This window comes from Crassostrea angulata, chromosome 10, assembly GCF_025612915.1.
Source record: "Crassostrea angulata isolate pt1a10 chromosome 10, ASM2561291v2, whole genome shotgun sequence".
Lineage (NCBI taxonomy): Eukaryota > Metazoa > Mollusca > Bivalvia > Ostreida > Ostreidae > Magallana > Magallana angulata.
In genome coordinates, this window is record NC_069120.1 from 36,047,984 (window position 1) to 36,064,928 (window position 16,945).

Here is a 16,945-nt window from a genome sequence, read left to right on the forward strand (position 1 = left end):
TTTAACTAAACAAAATCACTATCATACCTTACTAAGCAATTGGATGGACTTCTTCTCTGGATCTTTTTGGTTAAAGTAATTTCTTTTTATTTGATAAAACAATACCTTATAAAAAAGCTATAAAAATGTTAAGAAAGTCATAACCTCTATCACTTTTATTCATTGATTGATTAAAATGAAAATTGGTGTGAATATGTTACAAAACTGATATTTCAAAACTTTATATTTTCAAACTTATCTTCAAAACAATTTCTTTACTTTAGAATATCAAATCAAATGTATCCCTGTTGCAACTGAAGTGCAAAAAAAAGCACTTAACAAGCTTTCTTCCACGCCCAATAGAACATGTATATGTATATCACTCTATAAATTACATCTCGAAAAAAATCACTTAAACATTTGAATTAATGTGAAACTAGCACACATACTTCATTTGCTCTCTTTAAAGACATTGGAAGTCTTTTTAGTAGATACTTCAAAATTACAAAACGGGAAATTCTGAGATCCACTGTAGATATAGAGTGCATTTATAAATCTTGTGTCTAAGTGTGAACATTTAACAGGAATTCAAAAATTCTAAAAACTTTGTTAATCACTTTTGCTGATATATAAGTACGTATCCTGGCTCTAAGGACCTGATGCTGACTCACTTAAAACATTGCAAATGTCTTCAAGTTGGTCTCTTTTCTGAATAAGTTTCAATTTACTCATACACGTTTACTGGGTAAACATGAAACAAGTCTCTGCATAAAAGAGATGAAATAACTTCCTTGCAAACAAAAGGTTCAGTAGATGAAATTAATGACTTATTACTGTAACATGCTAGGATAAACACATCAGTATCTTCGCAATGAATTGTTTCATGTAACTTTTCCTTATGAAGCAGCTTAAAACTGATACCAACATTACAAATCATATTTGCATAGTAATCTACTACTTAACATCAATGTTTCTCTTTACAATATGATACAGTTGATTTTTAAAATCTTCTTTGAAAGTGGCATTCAGAAGTTGAAGTTCTATTTGCATTTTGCTATTCACTATTCGAAAAGCGAATAGAATTCTGTTGTCGGTTCGCTATTCAAATTACCGTAAATATGCTAATAAACGTAAATTTCATATAAACTTCCCTTTTCAATTAAAAAAAAAACAGTTTTATAGTAAAAATTATTACTTGATGACCTAACCTGAACATTGACATAATAAACACGACCAGTAACAGGCTTAGCTAGCCTGGCGAAAATGCGACATTTCGTATAATACAGTTATAGTGGGATTTCTTTCAAGGGGCTGGCTCACACCCTGTTTCCCATATTTGGGCCTTTGTATACGGTGAGGATGGGGCCCCGGGACAGCCCAGTTGACCCTCAAAAAGAATTGGGTTTACACGACTAGTAACAGGCTTATATTAACTAGCCTGGCGAAAATGCGATATTTCGTATATTACAGTTATAATGGGATTTCTTTCAAGGGGCTTGCTCACACCCTGTTTCCAATATTTGGGCCTTCATATTTTATGGGGCCCCGGGAAATCTCAGTCGACCCTCATAAGGATTGGGTTTACACGATCAGTAAGAAGATAAGCTAGCCTGACGAAAATACGACATTTCGTTAAATACAGTTATAATATGATTTCTTTCAAGTGGCTGGCTCACATCCTGTATCCCATATTTGGGCCTTCATTTTTGGTGAGGATGGGGCCTTGGGACAGCCCATTCGACCTTCAAAAGGAATTGGGTTTACACGACCAGTAACAGGCTTAGCTAGCCTGGCGAAAATGTGACATTTCGTATAATACAGGTATCATGGGATTTCTTTCAAGAGGCTTGTTCACACCCTGTATCCCATATTTGGGCCTTCATATTTGGTGAAGATGGGGCCCCGGGACATTCCTTTTTTGTTGTTGTAGCAATTAAAAATAAATCGAAAATTAGTAATTTACATCTTATATTACACGTTGCTTTGTTATTTGAAATTTGTGTATTACATAGTTATGTCTAATTATTTCTTCACTCTTTGCTGAAATGCGAGATATTAATTCATATTAATTTTAAAGATGAAGATGAAAATGTTTCTATATGTGGAGGAAAGGTAAAGCTGATTCTTGTTGTATTTCCGGTTTTCTGTTCCGTTGATTTTTAGAATATGTTTCAACTCGTTTATATATATGGGAGACATGATCAGGGCTCATTTCAGACATTGCGGAATAAAAAATGTACAACTTACATAAAACATTTTTTTAGATTAGCCTGGGTCCATTTCAAAATATGTTGAAGAATTGTCCCTTATTCGCTTTTTTCATATACGTAGGTCCAATTATACTCTCTTGTCCCTGGCGACTCCCATACACTACGATAGGATTTGCAGCCTAATGTTTATTAATTCAAATATTCAAGAATTGTTTTGAAATTATTCACGTTCCATTCGAGTGAGAGAGAGGCACCCCCTTTTTTCCACTGTAAAATCGAAAGTGAAAACTGAGGGCACAGTTTCGCATCTAAAGTGTCATTTGTCAATGATAAAGACATAAGCCCTTGATCCACAAAATATAAGAAATAAATATTTTAGAACATTTTTTACCCCTAAAATAACCCAAACCTCATGTTTACATTTTTTGGGTAAAATTTGACGGGATCTTTCCTGCGAAACCAACCCATGCCACCATCCAAGTAAACAAAACGAGAAAGCGTATCAGTTTGTTAACCTGAAAGTCAAGGTTGCCCTCCCTCTATATTTAGAAAAAACGTGCAAGACACAAAAATGCCTAATCGTGTTTATTTTATAATCAACACTATGCATCGGATCCAAATTGGTTTTTATGGAGCAATGACCCCCCACCCTCCCAAAAAAAACCCCACCCCACCCAAACACCTGGAATATGCCTCTGCTTCGCCTAATAACTCAATGGGTTACAACATTTAATGTAAAGGAGGCGGTGTGTATATGACATTCAACAGTCAACTGGCATTATATATATTTTTATAGGTACCAAAGAAAACCCCATTTTACAAAGAGTTGGGAATTATATGTGTAGATCTAGAGGGAGGAAGTCAGACACCCCCCCCCCCTCCCAACAACATTATATTTCAGCCCCCTCCTTTTGGGTGAATTTTTCTAGATCTTGAAGACATCTTCTCTATAAATATTATACAAACACATTCATCATGGATAAACATGTGTGAAATGCTTAGTGTACGGGACGATGCCCGGATTCAGAAAAGGACTATGTGCGGTTTTATGCAATTTTTGCCCCCCAAAATCATAGTTTCAGAAAGAGCTTTAAAATAAGGTGAAAGATAGTTAAAATCATATTGGAAATAAAGGTGTAAAAGGTTATCACCACAGTGACCTCATAATGTAGAAATGACGTCATGAATATTGCATTATTTTGATAAATTGATGTTTTGCAGCAAAATATGGGTGTTTTCCGATGGTTTTTCGACTGGGAAACATTGAGCGCAGGCTTGCTCAAGTACCATTTTATAGTATAATATGTATAACTATCTGAAGAAAAACATATGTTAAAATCGCACTTGAGCAGACCTGCGCTCTATACTTCCGAATGCAAAATATAGAGCAAAAATGAGAATATCTTCATTTGTTTGCAAATTTGCGGGAATTAGGTCATTTAAGTGACGTCATAGATAAATAGCGAGTGAGCAATGATGACTAAAATCAAGATTACAGTTATAGGCATCTTCTTTACAATGATTTGTGAAGATTTCATTTTTATACGATACTATTTAAAAATTGGTTGAAATCGGGGGCAGATATTTGACCATACCGCACATAGTCCTTTCCCGTGAGGAAGGAGGCTCTGAGAGATAATTTTGTTTGACATGAGGTGGGCGACTCTCTCCTCTATATCCATGCACGGACATGCTAATAGGTTCTTCTAAGGTAACTATATGCTAAGCCGGAACTAAGGTTACCACTTTTATCGACTTGCAAAATTGTGATAGATTTAAGAGAACTGAACCTAAATTCCGGCAGCAAAATGTCAGATATTCTATAACTATAAATGACCATATAGTACATGTATGCAGATATGTGTACATAACAATTTATTGTTTGAAGAAAAAAACAATCCAGGAAAGGTGTGGCTTGACTACAGCCCCCCTCCCCCGCTGTACATACCAAAACATATTTTAAAGAAAAAAATTGGTGTGTAAATATTTATTCCTTGATCTTAATCAATGTTGCACTATTTATTTAAATCAATATCGATGTTATGAATCTATGTTTCTTTTACAACCACCACCACCTCGCTTGGGAATCCAAAGTTTTTGCGTACATTTCAGTCAACACTGATGCGCTGTCCTGTGCTATACTGTAAACGAACTACCTTTGGCTGTGTTTTTTTTGCATTTTTTGGCGGAATGCAGCAACCGCTAAATCAAGTACATTGCCAAATTCACTGTTTCACTTTCCGTTTGTCAGAGTGACTGCATAGGAGAGTTGATTAAAATCAACTCCCAAAATTGAATAAAATTTAGATATAACCAAAACAATATTATACACTCTATAAAACTTTTAAGTGTCCATCCAGTATGATGTATAATATTTAATTTAACTTAATTTTCAAATAGTTAAAAACTATGCTTTGAACTTGACACTGGTTGCGACCCGAAACCTTGACCTTTGCTTTATTTCACAAACACTTCCGGTTTTGTTGATTTTTGCTCAGTGCTTTTGGATTGGTTTAATTTGCCGATTGAAATGACGTCACACTTAAACAGGAGAAAAATTATTACAAAATAACGTTTCCTTCAGATTGCTTGATATTCAAAAAAAATGCCGAGGACAAAATAAACATCAATTTAAGTTGGTACAATCTGTCATAGAAACAATGCAGACACCAATATTCCAACAGGTCTGGCTGTTTTCTTTTTGGTCATTTTGGTCATGTTAAATGTTTTTTTTTATACTATTGCAAAAGACTAATATCAGTCACAAAAAATTAAACGCGCAGAAAAATACCAATTTAATGTTTTGACGTTTCGTCACGGGTAATTGATTTCAGTCGGTGTTGTCTTTAGTTATTATATCAGTGCTAGCTATTGATGAAAAGACATATATCAATTATGAAATGTTGAAAATTTCACATTCTTTTATTTCGTAATTTTTCAAATTAAACTATTTATCAGGGTGAACACTGAGTAATTTTGTTAAGTGTATATTTATAAAAATTGAAATGAAATTAAAATGTGTGTAGATGAAAAATAAGATTAAAGTAACACTTCACTTCATGTATTTTGGATTCAGCAACAGTTACAAATCGTGTTGTTTCATGCCATGGAAATTGATTATTTGAAGAAGTCAAACAAATATTTATTGTTAGAACTATTATTTAGTTATGATTTCAATACAGTATGAAGTTGAACAAATGTAGTGACTATAAAAGTAATGCCTATGTCAAAGTTTCAAAAACCTTGCTTTACTGGTGGTTTCAAATGCCAGTACATAATGAATACAACAGGAAATGTAAAGATTGTTGCAAAATTTTGAAGTAATTAAATTGTAACGCAAATAAAAAATATAATCGTAATGCCAACTTTCCTAATCTAGGCATACAAATAGACACACATTTAATGTCTCATAAAAAAGTTTTAAAAAAAAAGGTAGGGGTCACATTTCCAATAATTGATATATGACATAAAATAAGCCAATTTTGGGCAAAAATTGGAGTTAATATTTTCTTGACTTCTACGAATAATAAGCTAGATATGCACGAATAATAAGATAAATATGCCAAAATATATCGATAGAAATATCAAAATATTGTTCAAAAATGTTTTTCAGAACAAAATGAATTTATCGTAATACACAAACTATCTGGAATTTTAGTTTGCGTTAAAATTTTGGAAACTAAATAACAGTACTATAAAGATATTGAGTTATAACAATTCTTCATTTTCTTTCTGAAAACTTTCCGCCACAAAATATAGTCCCTTACTAAACTCTGAAAATATATAATTTTCTTGTGACACTTTAATTCAATGTGGTTAATTTGGCATTGTGTTCGAGGAGGTCTAATATATTTCAGAAGAATTAAAAATGTTGCAAGAATAGAGGATCAAAACCTACTGCATTAAATACTACAATTTATTTGCAACAATGTCCTCCAAATCGGCGAATTTAACAAGTTTCAACCTACAGGGATTCGTTAGATTTATTGTTTAACGTTATAACTTCCTTCAGATTCTGTTTCCAGCTCTTTGGTTTTTTTCCCTTCCTTTTGGTGGTATGAAACACTTCCATGTTGTGACGTTTTATTTGTCGAAGTAAACAATAAAATGAGATGTAATTAAAGAAACGGGTTCTTTCCCAATTTTGTCATCTAACAGCGTAGCGCAGTGGGTTAGAGGGTTTACTGCGAATATGTAAGTCATGAGTTCGAATCTTGATCGGGGTTATACAACTTTTACCTCTCCAGATATTTTTAAAAACTATTTTTTGTTAAATATTTTAAAATCTGAAAATTCTAAACCGATTAAAGTATTTCAATTATAATATATTTAATTAAGAAATAAAGTGAAGTTTTCGTGAATGTTGCAATATAACCTTCGAGGTCGAGAAATGCTGTTTTGAAATATAAAAGCCGAGGCGTTAGCCGAGGCCTTTATATTTCAAACAACATTTCGAGACCGAGGAGGTTTTCCTGCAACATTCATGATAACAAGAACTTTATTTATATTCTTCTAACAGCCCAGTATTTCTACAGATCGTTTCTCCTATAGAGAAACGATTTAGGTCATTTTGACGGCAGTTCCGTGTAACACCAATGGTTTTGTTAGTAATGTTAACGTGTGTATCGATCAAATGAATCACATGCAGACGTAAGGAATTTTTATTTGGATTTTTAATACTCTTTACTTATTTATAAAATATCTTTGAACCATGTTCCTAATATTTTAAGGGCAATTTAATACGATTATTACTACTACACGTTATATATTTTATGTAAAAACACGCAGTGAAAATGTGCAAGGGAGGTCACAGAAACAGCCGCATTGATCTCTTAAAAATAAACATTTGAGGCAATACACATCGTTTTGACTGGAACTAACACGTGAAATTGACATAGTTTTAAAACTTTTTACGGTTTGAAGTTGTACTTTCATGGTCAGTGCGAGACAAATAGGTATTTCTGATCTAATAATTTACTGATGACGTTTATGGTATATTGGAGAATAATGTCCGCGGCATCTCTTTGATCTCGGCAATAAATGTTGTAGAATCTACATTTATATCGACAAATGTCCTATACCACCTTAAACCTTAATTGGGCGAACAGATTTCTCTTTAATTTGTGGTGTTTTAAATGGTTCAGTAATTAAGTTGTAAACTATTCATCTGTTTATATAATACATCGTGAACTCTATGGCATTACCTTTTCTGATGCAACTGTCAGCTATAATATTTCTTTTTTTTAAAACCAGCAGCTGACTTTTAAAAGATAATACATATTAAAGTAAGGAAAAACCTATCATCACACTAAAAACAGTAAACAGTATTATCATCATCATGATAAATCTTTGTGTAGTGCTAAACACAAATTGCCTTTTGCATGAAAATACTTTACAGCATCTTACATTTCTTTCATTGTAATACTATACTTATAAATTAAGACATTTCGCCAATTAAACTACAAAACGCCTACACCAGAGTAACTGCTTAGACCTTTAGTATTTCATAACGTAGAATATGATGTCGGTAAGCTGTAACTGATTTTTACCTGTTACTTAATTATTGAAAAATATTTACATTCAGTGAAAATTTCCCCTTATGTTTGCATTTGAAATCTGCGACGTTCAATTTTTTACGAATACACTTTGGTAATTCATGCGCCATGAGCACAAATATAAACGTCATCACGTGTTTTGAGTATACATATTTTTGTAAGATAAAATGAAGCGTTCTACCTTACTTAACCAATCTGATATATACTTTTGAAATTAATCATTAAATTATGTCTACTTCTTGATAAAAAAGATTTTTCTGTACAAAGTTTCTGGCACTGTAATTTTAGTCGCGGAAGCGAACTAAAAAAAATGTTAATATGGCTGTTCCATGCATCTTTCATATCCCTGACTGAGAGCGTATATAATGGGTCTGAAGCAACGCGTCATCGAAAATTTGTGGACACAGTATTTCCAAAAATGAAAAAAATTGGTTCTACATATTTAGCATCGTATCATTTTAAAGAGTAATTTGTTAATTCCCGCGCTTGTGCGGGATATCATCTAGTATCTTTATTTCTAAAGACGGCCAGGGATTATTGGTCAGTAATTGTAGTTTTGGTGTAGTTGTCTTTAACCTTTTACCAGCAGAAACTAAAACACCTAAGTAATAATAAACAAACGTTTTTCTCATAATATCTGCTATGTTCACATTCTACTTTCTTGTTGTGGAATGTAATTTTTAAGCAATTTATTTCTGGAGTGTTTCCGTTTTTAATCAACTGTGCAAGTACAGCTGTACAAAACAATACTTTGCAAATTAAAATTATTTGGATTTAACTCATCGAAGTTAAATCGGTTTATCAAAGCTAAATATCTTCACCATAATGATAACCCTCCAACCCTTGGGGACTTTACGCATATTAGCTGGTCATCGCGTGCACTTTGGGATATTAGCTTGAACTTGTGACGTCACAGACTCCCTGCAGAACATCCCATCAGTCGCTGCTTTGAATTTGACCAACCCATCTCTCCCCTTCATATATCCGGTGGCCCTATAGGATTTTATGTTATTTAAATTGAATACAATTTCATAGTTCGATGTTTTCTGGCTCTGCAGATTAAATTTTTCAAGATGAAGCTGCCACCATAAGAGTCGACCCCATTCGTCACGGCTGCCTAATCTGTGGGGACAACTGCTGAGCTTGCCAGCGAATATTTCAGCTTACCAGTAGTGCTCAAATGGACTTTTAATGGTTTATATAATATGTTTAAGTATTAATGAATAAGGTATAATTTTTTACGGGTGAACAGCTGATCCCAGGTTTCACCTTGTATTCTGTATTCATTTTAATATCAAGCAGCCGTGGCCATTATCGCCAATAAATCTATAAAACGCATGTATAGTATTTTGTTGTTTATTTGTTTGATCATTTGACATCTACTTAAGCAATGTTTTGTCTTTGATAAAACTTTTTGGTAACTCTAGTCATTAACTAAGGCCTGCGAAACAATTTCAGTGTAAGTTCTGGTCCGAGGATGCCGTTGTTCCAGAATCACCAGATCCTATGCTTGAGATAATTCAGGAGGTTAATGCCTGGCAACGTCAAGTTCACGACCCAACCATCGTTGTACAGAGCATGTATGACTGATTAACTTAAACTGACATCAGTTAAAATACTTAGTCAACAACTACGTGCTTCGTATTTTAGTCTACATCTTCATATTACATGAATCGTTAAAGTAAGAAGTTTTTTTGCGACATTTTTCTGCAATTTCCCAGTGTTACATGTAATCTAGTTCATAGTGACCAAATTTTAACCAAAAACTGTATATACTCTAAGGCATACATGTTTATTAAAGAGATAAAAACACTGGTTTAAAAAGGATAGACTCAAACTTCGCAAATTTTCAACCAACGCAAATGAAAAGAATGCCTTATACTTGTGCACATATTTAACTATATTAAGCTTCAAAAGTGTATATATAGTATCGAGTAATGATTTTTGTAATAAACATTTTAGGAATCGTACAGAGAAAATGGTCTTCACTGGGCATTTGCCACCATAATTTAAAGAATTTGCGGAACAAGAATTAATTTTCCTGCAAACTATTGTTTAGATGCGGCCACGGCGCCTTTAAATAAGTGAGTAATCGGCTTGGTATATAAACTTACTAACAAATTTACCAAGCGGTGATTTACAATTATTAATTTTGAAATAAAATTGTTCTTTAATGATTGAAATATTCTTCAATAAAACAATTAACTTACACGATCATAACTATGATACATAAGGAAGGTTAAAACAATCATATATACTCTTTCATTTATTTGAACAATTGTTTTATGCTACTTTTTTGAAGCTTCATGAGCCTATTAAAATTTATTTTATACCTATTCCAATGAGAATTGAGATTATTCACAGAAGATGTGAGCAAAATCGCTAGAGGAGATAACATAATCTGTTTTTGGAAATTGACGGATTTCCCAACTTTCGTTTCAAAGTAAAACGCCGGGTTTGTTAAGAAAAACCTGTTTTCCTCCACTTAAGTTTATCCGTGAAAGGCAACGGGCTAGTTTGGAAAAGAAGAAGTATACTAGCTGAATTGTGTTAGTACTTAAAGAAACGGAAAATGAGCCTTAGTTTATCTCATCAGACCACGTCCTGTTTATCCCAATAATAGTCTTGTTATCATCTCACCATCTTCGGTAAAAACAGAAAGCTTGATCATTGTCTTTTATGTATACAATTCCAAAGTCAGTTTCGATTTGACGCAATATACATGCAGAATTTCAAACGGTGTTAACAGTTGACAGATGACATACATAAATTGTATAGAATATCCATTTTGACATGAAGTGGTCCATGAAACATGAATGATGCCTTTATATAAAATCCTCTTAATGGTAAAGAAGCTAGCATTATTCTTTTTTCGTCCCAGATTATCAGAGTGATATAATGGAGATTGCATTTGAGTTATTTGGTAACATTTGTACACTGCAATATGACTTGCTAAATCCCATTTTTTTTGGTTGATAACTGCGCATGCACTATAACACTCATTATTTTATGGAGTGTGTAAACGGTGTTTAAGGGTACATAGAGTGTCTTTAACAAAGTTTAACATACCCATGTAAAGTAGATGAATAGCAACGTTTATTGTTTTGAACATATTTTATTGATTAAAAAAAGAATTAGAAACAGGTTCTAATACTAGTAGGTTCTAACAACTTACAAGTTCCTCTCCTTTTAACGTTTATACATGTAAATTAGTCAAACCACATTCCTGAGCAACCCATTCTAGAAAATAAATTCCATTAAAATTAAAATCGCATCAAATTCTTCCGGGGTTTTTTTCTGGGTTTTTTTCATTAACCAAAGAGTCCCATCTAAGGTATGACTATCTGCCCGCAATGCATGATGAACCCGTCCTACATTTTTCGCCATGACGTTTATTAGTTAAACCGTGTTTTTGGTAACCCCCTTCTGGAAATTTCTATTTTTTTCGCTCGTGAGAGGTCGCGCTTTGCTAGTTTCAATCTAATATGACTAAAATTGCACAATTAAGAAACGAATTACCTTATTTCATTTATTCAACATTTGTAAAATCTTATTTTCTATGTATAATCTAATTAAGTTCCATATTAATTTATTCATTGTTCATTTAATATTTCATTGCAAGCATATATTTTGATGATAACTCCCACTGACTTGGATCCGCCAATGCGTGTCCACTACCTTACTCTCATACTAGTGTATCGAAAATGAAAGTAGGTTTTTTAAAATATTAATTTAACAAAAATTACTAATCAGGTACAATTAATTCAATAATAGCTTACGGATCTCATCTCACATGTGTCGAAATACCATATGTAAAAGTACTAACACTGGTGCAGGCATTTCGTAGTTTATTTACAAAAAGCCTTAATTTATAAGTATAGATGCTAATTGGATCTGACCAGCTCGCAGTCATGGGTCAACTTCGTTTGTGTGAAAGCGATTTTAAAAGCAATCATGTTCGAAAATTACTCCATTATTTGTAACAAGGTATAATACTGCAAATAGCATTTTCATTGAATGTATAAGGGGAATACCATTGTCTTATACATATCCAAAACTTAAACAAGGTTAATTTTATCTTCAATGGAAAAAAAATCACAACATTACGTGATTAAGCAATAAGGAGGGTTCCCACTCGATATCATTTAGTAAAATTACGTTTTTACCTGAATAAAAAACATCTTTTTTAATATAAAAAAAACTACAAAAATGCATGTCTTAATTAGCAACTTTTTTATCGGTCTCTAGATAATGTATGTATAATCCCTTCTTTACATAATTTTAACAAAGTCATTGTTTGGCTCTCATACAAATTTATTGAAGTAGAACAAGTTTCAAATCTATTTGTTCATCACCACATTTCAGAAAATATTAAAAAATGTCATATTTATTATTTAATTGGTTTAATAAAAGGAAGATATATGAGAATATGTTATAAAACTGATATTTTAAAATTGTACATATCGAAGTTATAATGATCTTCCTTAACTTAATATCAACTTTATTCCTGTTGCAACTTATACATAAAATGACACTTTAAATAAGCTTTGTTTTTACGCTCTATAGAACATACTTAGATCATTACCACTCAATGAATAAGTGCTCGAAAAAAACCCACAGAATAATTTTTACAAAAAATAACACATACACCTTATTAGTTTGCATTTTGAACACCTTACAATGCAAGTCTCTTTGTAGAAGATGCACATGTATTAAGTACGAATTGATTTTTCAAAACTTTGGCAATTAGCAGAACACATAATTATATACATATATTACAAAAAACGTCTAAAGTATCATTGGAGATCTAAACGTAATACCGACATTATTCGCACTAAACTGATTCTATTCAATTCAGTATCATGAATTCACAAACGACATTCACAAAATTTAAACTACATCTACGTACATAATAATGATAAATGTACATGTATAACTCAGATCTATGTCCTGTTAAAATTACAAAACGGGACGTACTGTAGATACTCTTTCTATATATAGAGTCCATTCATAAACCATGTGTTCATTTGAAAACATTTAATATGAATTCTCGATCAAACATTCTAAATTTTTTTTTATCACATTTGTTAATCAAGAAATACGTACCCTTTAGGGCATGATAGTGACTCACTCAAAACAGTGCAACATGCCAATAATGGTGTCTCGTTCGTAAATAAGTTTCAATTTATTTATTTATATATACATCTTTACTGGGTGAAAATGAAACAAGTCTCTGCACAAAAGAGATGAAATTACTTTCTTGCAACAAAAGGTTCAATTGATGACTGATGACTGCAACAAGTTAAGCTAAATAAATCAGTATCTTTATACTGGATTGCTAATTCTTCCCTATATAGCAGCTTTAAACTGATAACAAAAAACATATCATTTTTTGCATCGTAATCTATTCGTAAACAGAAAACAATAACATTTCTCGCTTATAATTTGATACACTTGACTTTTTAAACATTTTTAATAGTCTATATATGTCATTAAATCTTGCACTTTTATCCTTGAAACTTTCAATAAGATTAGATCTTAGATTTGTGTATTGTGTATAGGATGATACAATAAAAATTGACAATCTGATTTAGTCTCTCATCAATACTGGCTGCCCACGCCGCCTCAGAATGCTACCTTTAAATGTGAATCCTGTTTGATTGTTTCCACCTTCACTTATTTCACTGATTATGCTCATATGAAAAAAAGGGACTTGTCCAAAAATTACAGGTAACTGCATGCAAAGTATCTGAAGTTCGTTCTATTATAAAAAAGAAAAGAATGAACACATATTTTATTATATAAAAATGTGTATGAAATTAGAAAGTATGTTAATGAAAACCAAGATTAAAGTTATCCTTTACTTTATGTTTACTGGTTTCAGCAACACTTACAAAATCCGTGGGTTTTTTTGTCAATTAACCTTTCTGGTGATGTCTTTAAATGTTATAATATGATGTCTTTCATATCAGCAGCATCATTGAGAGGGTTTATATAGGCTTTGCCTGTTGCCCAATCCATTTGATTACTCAATAAAATATGTTTAAATTAAAATATCAGCAGCATCATTTATGCCTTTTTTGCATCTATATATTTTACCTATAAAAGAAAACAGAAGATAAACATTTAGGAATGACAACGTGAAGACTTTCATGTACATGAATTCACTGCTTAAAGCTGACATGAATTCATGAAATATGCATTACTTTCCTATTATCGTTTGACAAGCGGCTAATTAGTTTTACATGTATAGGCTGATAAATTAAAATTTACCTTTTTAAAACTAAGTGTAAAGCATCTTTGGAAAGGATCTCTGTCATAGCTCCAAACGTCTTTTTTCATTGATTGCTTGTTTTGTTGTAAGCTTTATCTTTTCAGTGTGATGCCTATCTGTCTGTGTGCTTTGTTGTGAAGTATCCTGGCGAGACAGCCAGCTTTTTTTAAAGATGTTTGAAGAAATTATTCATTTTTACACATCACCATATTTACATTATTCAGATAGGTGTAGAAAAGCATAAAATACTTGCATCATTAAAATCCAAATTATCAATTTTAGTAAGACTAGTACTGAAAAAAATAAAAATCAACATCAATATAAAGAAATTAGAAGAGAAAAAAATCATGTTAACATAAATGTGCAATAAAAAGTGTACTATTACAAATCCAGCATGCTTCAATTAAGGAAAGTGGCAATAATGAATGATCCATCTTCAACTACAAACCTGTTTTCTACCTTTGTTTCATACCTGTAATAATAACCATCGTTCTTTTGCCACATAGTTGCAAAAACACGTTGATGTAAATTCTTTAAGGCTAAAACAGACCCCCACATTATGAATAATACACTGCATGGAAATTGTACAAAAGCGACTTTTCAAGTCGACCTTTAAAAATTGACTGTTCAGAAGACTCAAGAATATTTCGTGTTCGCTTAGGGAACAAAACTGACGAAGTGTATATGGTGTGCCTACCTTTGCTTTTGGTGCTTTCATTGAATACTTCTCGTACATATTCTCTACCGTTATATGAAGTAGACTGCACGACAGTGGTTTACTATATTTTATGTTTCAGGGTTTATAATCTGTTTTGACTCTTGTATCAGGTACCACAAAAATGATTTTCTCCTGAAATTTAAATATCTTTTTCTTTGCATAATGTAAGGACGATCCTATAAATTTAAAGAAATTCATTGATATATAAATGTTTCTTTTTCAGTAAAAGTGTCTAATCATATAATGGCGTAACAATATTTTTAAGATCTGTTTCAAGCTAAGAAGGATTGCAGTAATGTCTAAACTCCATTATTTACAATGATGGAACATGCAAAATTAGATAAATAATTTGAATAATTCATTGACACAGTTTAAATTTGAACTTTTTTTGATCATTTTCATATTTGATATATAGAAATGAGTTGCCATAACCCTAATATTCTTAGGATTGTTTAATTCCATATTACATGTCAGCTGGTTCAACTTACTTGTGATCCATTGGGGCGAAAACGGCCATATACCGGTATCAATCCTGCAACTTACAAAAACTTACAAGGAAAATATCATTAAAATTAAAGGATATTTAACGTAAGTATAATTTACTCGAGAACAGTTCTTAATTCAATCAATTTTAATTGAACGTCATGAATTCATTTTACATTTCACATATGACCAAAATATGATTTCATATCAAACCAACCGGGTACTTAAGTCGTACAACAATACTCACATCTGACGCTCAGTTAGTGATTGTCTTAAACTGGTTATGTCACCGTCAAATAAATTTCGGTACGTACAAAAAACAAAGACGGAATCCGATTCAGTTAATTCTCGCGACATATCAGGATGATAATTTATACAAAGAGCTAGCATAATGAATTTATTGAAAATGTTTTTGTTTTATTTGTTTACAGTGTATCGATCGATCGATCGAGAGAGAGAGAGAGAGTGAGTTACTAACTTAATCATTTATTTCAAAGCTAATATTTAACAACTGTATGTGTATGTTAAGAACTGTTCATTCCACTTTTTATTTATAGGTTAACAATGTGCAACCCATTAAATAGTGCTAAGTATGAGTTTGATGACTCTAAAATCTAATTAATTAAAATTAAAAAAAACTAAAGAATATCATAAATGGTTTGATCTACCTAATACTTACATTCGGTACAAAATTGTCCAGCAAATCCATCCTCGCAGCCTTGCAAAGATGCGCCATGATAATGATAATGTGTGAATGAGGTTATCTTGGGGGTTTTCCCTTTCATCGATTTCAATTGCATTTCTTTCACAGATATGGGTATTTTTATTAAGAATCGTTCATATGTGCAGCAAAAATATCTTGGGACAGACTATAGTTAACCTGTGTCTAGGTGTTAGGAAATTAAAACCATTAAGGGTTCGCTGCTTTACGTGCAACAGCCCCCTCTCCCCTCCCTTTACATTCACTGTATATCTAATTTAATCAAATTTTTATTTTTTATCATGTAGAATTTCAATAATGCAACCAGAAGATAATAAATGTACTTGTTGTCCAATTTGAATTACATGTAAATATGAGGTTTGTCGCACAGCCGCTGGCGAAACAGTTCCGACATACTAGTATGTGTTTTTACAGTGTAGTTTAAGAATAATTTATATTTGTTTGATCTGGTGAATAAGAACATAATGTTTGCTTTCATTATAAAAACAGTAAGATTTTTGTAAATTGTTATTCATCAAAATAACTGTTTAAAACATGTCCAACATCGTTTATAGACATAAGAAAAGGTGTTACAAACTGTGATTTTTTACGAAAATTTTTTTTTATGGTTTACTGGGCTAAAAACTAATTGCGTGAAAAGTATTTTGTCAACATTATTATTTAATTAATCAAATCTTTCTTCTAAGATGATTCATGTAGTTTGTGGAATAAATATCAAAGTATTTGCACAGCTTTGACTCAAAACAAGTTGTTAAAAATGATCTAAACTCACATATGCAGCACATTTACATGTAAATATATACTTTTCTAATATCAATGCATTGTTAGAATGTACATTTATCACTTAAAACCAAACTTTCATTGAGAGAGTCTAAATAGCACCAAGCATAGGAAACCTTATTTATCCGAAAACCTTATTTATCCGAAAAAAATCGAAATATGATACATATTTTTGCAAATGACTTACGTGTACGGCATTCAGTTCAGTTTTGTTAAATATTTTAA

General features: G+C 32.0%; 1 protein-coding gene and 1 long non-coding RNA gene across 3 annotated transcripts in view; both read right to left on the bottom strand.

The window, feature by feature from the left end:
- LOC128166136 (receptor-type tyrosine-protein phosphatase alpha-like) overlaps positions 1 to 16,945 on the bottom strand; it is a 58,880-nt gene that overhangs the window by 38,186 nt on the left and 3,749 nt on the right. The gene's annotated exons all lie outside the window — the stretch shown is intronic.
- On the bottom strand, positions 13,657 to 16,829 carry LOC128166145 (uncharacterized). Of its 2 annotated transcripts, XR_008241132.1 has the most exons (5): positions 15,225 to 16,829; positions 14,716 to 14,868; positions 14,491 to 14,557; positions 14,018 to 14,178; positions 13,657 to 13,843 (listed from the first exon to the last, which is right to left on the bottom strand). It is a non-coding gene; the product is annotated as an uncharacterized LOC128166145 (long non-coding RNA). The 2 variants fall into 2 exon arrangements; XR_008241131.1 differs by lacking the exon at positions 15,225 to 16,829 and having other exon boundaries at positions 14,716 to 15,195.